The 10,005-nt window shown below is 43.5% G+C and overlaps 1 protein-coding gene across 2 annotated transcripts in view; it reads right to left on the bottom strand.

Moving 5' to 3' along the window:
- HBP1 (HMG-box transcription factor 1) overlaps positions 1 to 10,005 on the bottom strand; it is a 1,884,794-nt gene that overhangs the window by 423,586 nt on the left and 1,451,203 nt on the right. The gene's annotated exons all lie outside the window — the stretch shown is intronic.

Here is a 10,005-nt window from a genome sequence, read left to right as displayed (position 1 = left end):
TCCCTTGTGAAGCTGTAGCATGGGATACAAAGAGCTGGTCAGATTTTCTGAAAGCCTTAGTTTTGTCCAAGTAGTAACGAAGTTGCCTGTGAATGTCCAAGGAATGCAGGAGTCTCTCACCTTTGTTCTGTGGATTTGGGAAGAAGGTGGGTAAGTGGATGGTTTGATTTAAAGCCACACTGGAAACCACCTTAGGCATAAAGGAAGGATTAGTTCGTAGAGAAACTCTGTCTTGATGAAAAATGAGGAAAGGTTCCACTGCCATTAGTGCCTGCAGCTCTGAGACTCTTCTAGCTGAAGTTATTGCTAGCAGCAGGGCAGTCTTCCATGATAGGAACTGAAGATCTGCAGAAAAAGCTGGTTCAAAGGGAGGTAGCGTTAGTTTTTCCAGAACAAAATTGAGGTCCCATGTTGGTGTAGGTGCTCTCCTGGGGGGGCCTAATGTTTTTTGCCCCTCTGAGGAACTGCCTTAGGAGTGGTTGCGAAAATAAGGGTGGATCCCTGTTGTAGTGGGCTGAAATAGCTGAAGCATGGATTTTAATGGAGGAGAAGGAAAGTCCTTTGTGCAACATCTCAGTTAAGTACTGCAGAATGTGAGGCATGTGAGGCTGAAATGTTTCTTGGACTTTAGCTTGGTTCCAGGCACAAAACCTTTTCCATTTGTCTGAATAAGCCTTCCTGGTGCTTGGCCTCCTAGCTTCCAGAATAACATCCATAACAACTTGGGAAAGAGGAGCTGGCTGGATGCTTAGGTGATTTTCCATGCAGCCAGATTTAAGGTTTTGAGTTGGCTGTGAAGAATCTGATTGTTTTGTTGTGTGAGCAAATGGGTAATTTGTGGTAAGATCCAAGGTGGGCCGTGGGCCATATTTCTCAATAGCGTGTACCAGTGCTGGCGTGGCCAGTCTGGGGCTATGAGAATCAGTCATGGTCTCTCCTTTTTGACTTTCAGAAGCACCTTTGTGAGGAGAGGCAATGGAGGGAAGGCATATGCTGTCAGGTTTTTCCAACTGAAAGAGAGTGCGTCTACTTTCCAAGCTTGATGGTGAAGTGTCCTTGTACAAAATTTTGTTATTTGATAGTTTTGAGGACTGGCAAACAGGTCTATGTCTGGAAGGCCCCATTTTTGAGTTATCATTGTAAATACTTGTGGCTCTAGTTTCCACTCGTGGGGATCCATGATGTTTCTGCTGAGGTCGTCTGCCAATGTGTTCTTCTTTCCTGGCAGGAACTGAGCTTGTAACTGAACTTGGTAAGCCAGAGCTGTGTTCCATAAGATCACTGCTTGCCTGCATAGAGGGTAGGAGTGAGTACCCCCTTGTTTGTTTATGTACCACATTACTGTGGTGTTGTCCGTCTTTATTGTAAGTTATCCTGGATGTAATAGATTCTTGAAGGCTGTCAGAGCTTTCTGTACAGCTAGCATTTCTTTTTGATTGATGTGCAGATTCCTTTGATCTGCAGTCCATATGCCTTGAACGCACTGTCCTGCCATGTGTGCCCCCCAGGCGTAGTCTGATGCATCTGTTGTGATAGTTTGCCTGGCTGGGGGCAAGGTGAACGGCTGACCCTTGTTGAGGTGATATGCCTGTGACCACCATAGAAACTCCTGTTGTAGGCAGGGAATGAGAGATATCATTGTGTCCAAGCTGTGGCTGTGTTAAGACCATACGCTTTTTAGGTACCACTGTAATTTCCTCATATGCAGCTTTGCAAATGGTATTAGTAGTATGCAAAATGCCATGAAGCCCAAAGCCTGCAGAATTTTTCTTGCAGTTAATTGGGTCTTTGTTGCCATTATTTTGAAATATTGAGTCAGCTGTAGTTGCTTGTCTGGCGTCAGATAAGCCTTCTGGGCCGTTGTGTTCAAGCTGGCACCCAGGAATGTCATATTTTGTGAGGGTACTAGTTTTGACTTTTCATTTGCTGTGTACCCCAGGCAGTTTAGTAGATGTTTTACAAAAGCCAGATGATGTAAGAGAATGTCCTTGCTTTCTGCTTGGATGAGGCAGTCGTCCAGGTATGGGTATATTTGAATTCCTCTTTGTCTGCAGTATGCAATTACTGGTGCCAGGCATTTTGTGAAGACTCTGGGCACAGTAGATAAGCCAAAGGGCAGTGCAGAGAATTGGTAATGGGTTGAACCTGCAATGAAACGGAGGTATCTTCTGCAACTTTGTCTGATAGGGACATGCAGGTATGCCTCCTTGAGGTCCAACGTTACTAGCCATGCCTCCTTGCCCAACATGGAAAGAAGCTGCTGTAGTGTTAGCATCTTGAATTTGGGTACTTGTAAGAATGTGTTTAAAATTGAAAGGTCCAGAATAGGTCTCCAGGCATTGTCCTTTCTGGGCACTAGAAAGAGTCTTGAGTAAAATCCTTGACCTTGCTCTCAAGTAGGTACCAGTTGAATGGCTCTCATGCCCATGAGAGCTGTAATTTGCTTTTGTGCCTCTGCCCATTGATTTTGTGGCAGGTTTGACATTCCTCTTTTCATTGGCAAGGTGTGAAAATGGAATTTGTATCCTCGTAAAATTATGTCTAGGTCCCATTTGTCCTTTGTGACAATGTGCCAGTTGTCTGAAAAAAGTGTGAGTTTTCCTCCCAAGGGGGCTGCCAAGAGAGAGTTGCTTGGCCGGGTGAGGCGCAAGTCATTGAGTTTGCCTTCTGGTAGATTGGGACCTGTATTCTCCTCCCTTCTGTGTTGTAGTGCCCCATTGGCGAGGTTTGTACTGGGCTTGTGGTTGTCCTCTGCCTCTTGGGCGTCTGTATTTACCCCTCTGTGGTCTGTCAGTAGCTGGAAAGGACCAATTTTCTTTTGGCCAGTTTCTGCTGAAGTGAGGGGGCTGTACCTGCAGGAAATCTTTGACTGTCTGCATAGATTTTGCCTTATCCTCCATTTTCTTTTAGACTTCTTCTGCTTTAACTCCAAAAAGAACATGCTGCTGTAAGGGAGCATCTAGAAGCTTTGCTTTAACATGATCAGGCAGAGTTTGTTCCTTTAACCAAGCATGCCTACGTATAACAGACCCAGTGACAGCTGCTCTGCAGGAGGCCTCCAGAGAATCAAACCCACATTGCAAGGTGTGTTTGCCCACCTGTTCAGTTGCATGCAACAGATCCTGCATTTCTTTCAATTCAGACTGTTGAGGGAGAGTGGTGATTCTTTCCTTTAACTGAGAGATTAGAAATTGCTGATACTTAAGCATGTGAAATTGGCAATTCAGTGCCCTCATAGCTAGAGTGGCTGAGGTGTAAACCTTTTTCCCCCACCTGTCTAGCGCTCTGGAATCCCTTTCAGAGGGTACAGGATTTTTAGCCAGAGAAGACTTAGCCCCTTTGGGACCCTGGGAGATTGTCTCTGGGTCAGCAACAGGACTTTTGTATAGAAATTTGTGGGAATCGGGCACTCTATAGTATCTGTCAGGCTTGGCCGGAGCAGGAGGTAGAGAGTCTGGGTTCAAACTGGATTCTAAGTAAACATCATCCACAATGTCTAACACAGGTGGGATGGCAAGTGGTCTGTACTGGGGGAGTAAAAGAAACTCGCTGAGCCTTTTCTTCGAGTCACAGTAGTCCTGACCTTCCCAGTGGAAATGTTCCCTCATAGTGTGTAAAGTTTCCCCAAAGGAGTAGTCTTCAGGAGGAGAAGCTGAGGGAATGGAATCCTCAGCATCAGAATCTTCATAAGGGGAGAAGGAGTAATCTTGGTCTTCAGAGGAGGCTGAAGAAATGGACACTTGTTCAGAGGATGCATAATCTTCCTCTTGTCTAGGCCTTTTGTCAGGAGGAGGCTGGAAACCCCTGATTAAAGAGATCAAATCTTCAGCCATTTTGAGCATCTGTTTCTTAGGCATTGGGCCTTGAACAGGGGACTGAGTTGCAGTCCTTTTAGATTTAATAGGAGTTTTCGTCTTAGGATACGTTTTAATGGTGAGTGTCATGGGTCTGAAAACGCCTTCAGAAACCGATGGCGTTTCTGCAGCACCGACATCTTTATCAGCAATGTCGTCGGCAAGGCCTGAACAAAATGGTTGCGTCGGCCTGGTACATTCCGCTAAAAGTTCCGAAGCAGTCTCGGGTTGCAGATCTGCGGTAGTCAGGGGTTGCGTCGGAGCCTCACTGAGGACCGGAGACCGGACCAGCCGAGGCCTGGGAATCTGGCTTAGGCCTGGGCTGTCTGTCCTTATCCTTGCGTTTTTTGTGCACGCCGGTAGTCGGTTGCTCCGACGGCATACTGTAATTAAATTTTCTACCGAAGTAGTGTCGTGCGAAATCAAAGCGTCTTTTAATAGTACATTTATTAAACCTAGCACAAAAACGACAACTAGTGACGTCGTGGTCTGGGCCTAGGCAAGGTATGCGATAAGAATGAAAATCCTTATGAGGTATTTGCTTCCCACAAGAAATACAATTGTTAACTTTTTCTGACATCGGTCTGAGGCAAGAAAAGTTTCCCCAACGGGGTACTTAGCTTTATAGAAGACTTCTAAAAAATGTATTACCTGAAATTCTGAAATTCGAATTTGAAAATCTCAGGAGTCGGCCGACCGGCACTTGCGAACTGCTTCTGCTTCAGGCACCGCGCAGCAAGAAAGACTGAAGAAAATGGCATCAGTTGCAATATATATACCCTGGCGCACTGATGTCAGGGAAGAAGCGACAGCAACCGACGCCGGACCAAGACTTTGGAATTCCGGCCGACTGCGGGACCGCCTGACGACAGGATAACCCAAGTGTGATGACTGCAGCAGGGTAACACGATGAACATCAGAAAATTACTAAAGTAGAAGCAAAAAAAAAAAATTGAAGCTGAAGTTATGGAATATCTGTAAAGTGAAGGATTTAGTGTAAAAAATCTAAGTCTGACAACATCACAGCATGATAGAATAATGAATCCCCAAATTAAGGAGAAACCAGTGGAGGAGGAAGCATCCGATCAGTTGCCATATGAAGATACCTTGGAGCCTTCAGTAGGAAACCAGTACAAAAGTTCAGCTGGAGCTGCACAGCAAGGGAAGGAACAGGAAACTATGGCAACTCTGATGCAGTCAATGCTGTAGAGGGATAGACCAGTGAGTTCCCATATGAAAGAGCAACAGATGACACAGAGTGAAGTTTAAGGGAATATGGCACAGTAAGATTATTTAGAACATTCTGTAGAATGCCTGCAGGAAACTGAGAACAAAAAATGTGCCCTTAGTTTAGAAGAAAATTATCTAAGGGGAAGAACTGCTTGACTTAAGAGAGATGGATAGACATTTTAAGATCAATGAAAGAAATAGATTACAGAACATTACTTTACCCAAAATGATAGAAGTTTAACAAAACAAATGAATCCAGTAATCAAGACTGTTTCCAGAAATTAACGCAATAGATATATTACTGTGCAGCTAAGTTAATAACAGAAAAAGTCTTACTACAAAAACACAAGGTAGCAAAGGAAAGGAAGTGGAGACAAGAAGTGTTGCTGTTAGTGTGCAGAAGAGGGGAGAGAGCCACAAAAATACTCAGAAAGATGGACAAGATAAAAACAAACACAGGCAAAAAAGTACAGTTGTGTACACTTACCATAAATGTAAATGTTCGAGTGTATTCACTGTTGCAGTCATTACATTTGGGTAATCTGCTGTCAGGTTGCCCTCAGTCAGCCTGAATTCCAAAGTCTTGGGTTCTGCGAGGGTTGCTGTCTCCTCTTCCATGACGTCAGGTCGTCAGGGGTATAAAACAAGCAGCCAACTCCATTTTCTTTAGTTTTTCTTGCCCCAGATGTCAGGTGCCCCTAAAAAGGTAGCAAAAATAAATATGTATAAAAACTATATATACATGCATCAATATAAACTTTACCTTCATCTACAAGCAAATACACTATATAGGTTGTAGAAGATAGAGAAGGAAAGATAAACTCCAGAATGAAAGGGGGGTGGCGGGCGGGTAACCTGGACTGCAACAGTGAATACACTTGAACATCTACATTTATGGTAAGTGTACACAACTGTACTATGTTCTTCGTGTTTCACTGTTGCAGTCATTACATTTGGGTAGAATCCCAAAGCTATGGTTGGGAGGCTGGAGCTAAACAGCATTAGGTGCGGCTATAAGGCCCTGCAGAACTGCAATGGCAAAGCCTGCCCTGGACTTAGAGTAGAGAGGCAAATGATAATGCTTTGTAAAGGTGTGAACAGAACTCCAAGTAGCAGCCTCTAGAATGTCTTTGGTTGGTACGCCTCTGAGAAAGGCTGCTGCTCTGGTGGAATGAGACCGAATGCCCTTGGGCACAGGTTTACCATGGTGTAAGTAGCAGAAACGAATGCAGTGGCTTATCCACTTTGAAATAGTCTACTTTGAAATAGCCTTTCCTTCTGATCCTGCAGCATACATCACTAGTAACTGCTCAGTTTTTCTTAGAGCTTTAGTCCTGCTCATTTGGATAAAAGGTTGGCAGATGAATAGTTTGGTTAAGAGCCACACTGGAAACCACCTTAGGCATAAATGTTGGATTTGTCCTCAGAGACACCCTGTCTGGGTAAAATATGATAAAAGGCTCCACAGCCATGAGGGCCTGTAGCTCTGAAACTCTTCTTGCTGAAGTAATTGCTAGTAGCATAGCTGTTTTCCATGATAAGAACTTTATATCAGCAGTAGCAGCTGGTTCAAATGGAGGCAGGGTGATCTTTTCCAACACATAATTGAGGTCCCATGCAGGTATTGGTGATCTTCTAGGAGGCCTTAAATTTTTGGCTCCTCTAAGATACTGCTTTAGTAAAGGATGAGAAAAGATTGGTGGCTCTATATTGTAATGAGCCAAAATGGCAGAGGCGTGGATTTTAATTGATGAGAAAGATAGGCCTTTGTCAAGCATCTCAGTCAAGTATTGTAATATCCGATGAATATTTGGTTCTGCTGTATCAGTTCCTTGTGCTTGATTCTAAGCACAGAACCTCTTCCATTTATCAGCATAAGATTTTCTAGTACTATCACAGCTTTACTGAGAGGTGTTGTTTGTATAACTACATGATCAGCCATGCTGCCAGGTTCAGTGTCTGGAGTTGAGTGTACAGGATCTGATTGTTTTGCTGGGACAGTAGATGAGGTCTTTAAGGTAAGGTACAAGCTGGGTATTGAGACAAGTTCCTTAGGATTGAGTACCAGTATTGGCGGGGCGAGTCCGGGGCAATTAGTATCATCTTTGGTTTCTCTTGTCTGACTTTTAGGAGGACCTTGGGAAGAAGAGGCAGAGGAGGAATGGCATAAACTGATAGGTTTTTCCAACTGAAGGATAGGGCGTCCACTTTCCATGCTTGTCTGTGATAAGTCCTTGTGCAGAATCTTTTCAATTGATAATTTTGAGGAGAGGCAAATTGATCTATGTCTGGGCTCCCCCCTTTCTTTGTATCATGCTGAAGACTTGTGGATCTAGTTTCCACTCTTGAGGATCCATAAGGTTTCTGTTTAAATCGTCTGCCAGAGTATTTTGTTTTCCTGGCAAGAATTGAGCTTGAAGATGTAGCTTGAAGATGTATTTGGTAAGTCAAAGCTGTGTCCCACAGTGCCATGGCTAATCTGCAAAGGGGGTACGAGTGCGTGCCCCCCTGCTTGTTTATATACCACATGACCGTGGTGTTGTCCACCTTTATCAGTAGTTGTCCTGGATGACATAAGTCCTTGAAGGCTGTCAGGGCATTTTGAACAGCTAGCATCTCTTTCTGGTTGACATGTAGATGCATTTGTTTTGGGGTCCAAATGCCCTGAATGCATCTTCCTGTCAGAGGGAAGTCATTGGGACTGTTTTCTGTAGGTTTGCGCTTTATCTCCTCCACATTTGGAGGTAGAAGCGCCCCATTGCTTTGACCTGTACGAATCCTGTGCCTGGTATCTGGAACCCTTAGGGAGTCTGGATTTGCCCCTTTGAGCTCTGTCTGACACAGGAAAGGACCAATTTTTGTAGGCCAGTGTCTACTGAAACTTGGTGGCTGCACTTGTAAGAAGTGTCTTACAGTTTGCATAGACTTAGCTTTGTCTTCCATTTTCTTTAAAACCTCTTCTGCCTTAATACCAAACAGTATCATGCTGTAAAGGTGCATCTAGTAATTTAGCTTTAACAAGATCATGCAAATTTTGTTCCTTTAGCCAGGCATGCCTCCTAATCACAGATCCAGTAACTGCGGCCCTGCAGGAGGTCTCTAAGGAATCAAAACAACATTGCAAAGTATGTTTTCCAACCTGTTCAGCTGCATGCAATAATTCCTGCAATTCTTTATTTTCTGCACATTCAGAAATAAACATCATTTTCTGTTTCAGCAATCCCATAACATGTTGTTGATACTTGAGCATATGAAACTGGCAGTTTAAGGCCCTAATTGCCAAGGTTGCAGATGTATAAACCTTTTTTCCCCATCTATCCAGTGCCCTTGAATCTCTGTCAGAGGGGGTAGGATTTTTTGCTGTCGAGGCTTTAACTCCCTTTGGACCTTGTGAAATAGTTTCAGGATCAGCAGCAGGGTATCTAAATAAAAATGTGTGTGAGTCAGGGACCCTGTAATATCTGTCAGGCTTGATGGGACCTGGAGGCAAGGAGTCAGGGGTCAAACTTGACTCCGAAAACACATCATCCACAATGTCTAAAACAGGGAGTATGGCTAAAGGCCTGTGCTGAGGGAGAAGAAGTAAATCCCTGAGCCTCTTTTGATTCTGAGAAATCTTGACTCTCCCAGTGAAAATGCTCCCTCAAACTATGCAAGGTTTCTACAAATGAATAATCCTCAGGAGGTGCTGCAGATGGTATAGGCTCCTCTGCATCAGAATCCTCATAGGGAGGTATAGATAATTCCTGATCAGAAGAAATAGAAACCGGATCTCAAGATTCATAATCAGTGTCTTGCCATGCCTCTTATCTGGAGGGGGATGGGAACGCCTGATCAAGGTAATAAGGTCTTCAGCCATTTTGATCATCTGTTTTTTAGGCATTTTAGGCATAGAGGCTTGTGCACGTGGCTCATGCATCATTTTTTTAGTTTTAGAAGTTGCTTTTGTCTTTGGTTTTGCAGCTGTCGTCAATTTGATATCAAAATGTTGAAGCCTGAAAACACCCTCAGAAGCCGGTGCCTGCTCAGCGGCCCGACCCATCCGAGGGAGATACATCCGTGGGTCCAATACTTTGAGTATCTCACGGCATGCAGGACTCCACATAGGTGTCAGTAGGGGCCTGCGAATTGAAAGTAAGCGGTATCAGGGCTGCGAAATTCCTATTACAAGAACAAAAGTTCACTACTTTGAACTTGTAATAGGAAGCCTCACTTCTCTGAAACTTCACTTTAACGAAAGTGAACTTTTGCATAAGTGCACTTCACTGAACACCGCAGCACAGAGGAGGACATAAAAGCAAGCTATGTCCTCCACTATGGTGCGATAGTCACAGACCTTAGGGTTAGGGATGGGTAGGTAAGGGATATTTAATAAAGCTATCCCTTACCCTAACCCATGCCCTAACCCTAAGGTTCATGACTATCGCCATAGTGGAGGACATTGCTATGTCCTCCAATGTGCTGCCATCATCTCGGACCTTAGGGTTAGGGCACAAGTCATGGTAAGTAGGGCTATCCCCTTACTATGACCCGTGCCTAACCTTAAGGCCGTGAGTACTGCACGGACGTTCAGTACAATACCCGTTCGTTGTACTGAACTTGGCGTAAGTGCACTTTCAATTAAGTGCACTCTCTCTGTAGTGAGCATTCCATGCACTATTTCAATTAGTGAAAATTGATCTAGTGTATGGAACCCATATATATATATAAATATATATATATATATATATATATATATATATATATACACACATACATACATTTATATATATACATATATATATATATATATATGTATATAGACATATACATGCAAACACACACATACATATAAATAGACAGATATTTATATAGATATATATATATATACATACACACACACATATATACATATAAATAGACACATTTTTTATATATATAT

Source organism: Protopterus annectens, chromosome 11.part0 (assembly GCF_019279795.1).
Source record: "Protopterus annectens isolate FY-2018-M chromosome 11.part0, PAN1.0, whole genome shotgun sequence".
Lineage (NCBI taxonomy): Eukaryota > Metazoa > Chordata > Ceratodontiformes > Protopteridae > Protopterus > Protopterus annectens.
Note: the sequence above shows the minus strand (reverse complement) of the source record. Positions and strands in the feature narration are given on the sequence as shown.